The following is a 1,446-nucleotide window of genomic DNA, read 5'->3' as shown; positions in this document are numbered from 1 at the left end:
GGTCCAAGAAATCCTCCAATCTTCCTTCTTCAAACCCTATCCCTTTCACCTGAAGCAACTCTTGAATATTGCGGGCGCAAATTTCGCGCGAACTTTCCTGTCCCATATTTCCCTATCTTTCAACCCAAGCGGCCACTGTGCCGGGTCAGCACAGTTTTGCTTGCAAAACCCGTATCCCTTTGCACTCACAACAATAGAATAAAATTTTACACTAGCGCTAGCATTTGACCTCTATGTTGCTTACTGTGCGGATACCATTTTCCTTTCACTTTTTCTGCGAAGCTTCGCTAGATAGGGTCATCTTAGGAAATTCTCCTGTATCAGGTCTGCCCACGTTCAGGCGCCAATATGTAACCGCCTGCGGCTACATGTGAACTGGGTTGCCTGTAAGAGAATTTTGAGGTTAACGGGAAGGTGGGGGCGAGAGAGAGATGTGAGTCAAGGCGGTAATCCGGTCAAGACTAACTTTAATATTTTTATGACATGTTTTATAGTCTTGGGGGAATCAGCCACCCCTCCCAGAGGCCAGTCACATCAAAGGCAGGGCTGTAAGGTCTTCAGCTCCAGGTCTCAGCGGGTCGCCTGCCTTCAGCCTGGCGAGGTCTCTGTTGGGAGTCAGGTGAAACCGCCTTGAGGCAATGTTGGTAGTTAAGGTGATGCGCCTTATTGTTCCCAGGAACAAAGGCCGGAGGTAGCAGATCGGAAGAGTGGGGGTTGCCAGCCACCTTAATGTTGTGGGGGAAGAGACAGAGGAGATAGCCAGCACAGCCTGTATCCAGAGTTGATTGGGGCCACAGAGCTACATACCTGAATAAAACTACAAGAGAGTGGGTCTCAGCCACCATCTTTGTTCCTGTGATGGAATAACAGATTGGTAGACTGGAATTACCATAGTAGAGGATCGTTTGGGACACACTCCACCAGGACTCCACCTGCACTCAGGAACTTGGCAGCACCATATCAATTTGTGACAGGGGAAAGCAGGTCATCCAGGGTTGCTGAGCTAGGCCTGAAGGCACACAGGAGAGGCAAGCACCAGCCAGTAACAGCAGGACCAACTAACACCAGAGATAACCAGATGGCAAAAGGCAAATGTAGGAACATTGCTAACAGTAATTAAGGCAATATGGCACCATCCAAACCCAATTCTCCTAAAACAGCAAGTCCTAGATATCCCAAAACACCAAGAAAGCAAGATTTGGATTTAAAATCACAGGTCATGATGCTGATGGAGGGCTTTCTGGTGGGCTTCCAGAAGGACATAAATAACTCCCTTAAAGAAATACAACAGAACACAAGTAAACAGAGAGAAGCCCTTGAAGAACTAAGGGAAACACAACAAAACAGGTGAAGGAATTAAACAAAGCCATCTAGGATCTAAAGAAGGAGGTAGAAACAATAATGAAATACCAAAGGGAAACAACTTGAGACATAGAAAACCTAGGA

Source organism: Apodemus sylvaticus, chromosome 4 (assembly GCF_947179515.1).
Source record: "Apodemus sylvaticus chromosome 4, mApoSyl1.1, whole genome shotgun sequence".
Classification (NCBI taxonomy): domain Eukaryota; kingdom Metazoa; phylum Chordata; class Mammalia; order Rodentia; family Muridae; genus Apodemus; species Apodemus sylvaticus.
This window is presented reverse-complemented; position numbering follows the sequence as displayed.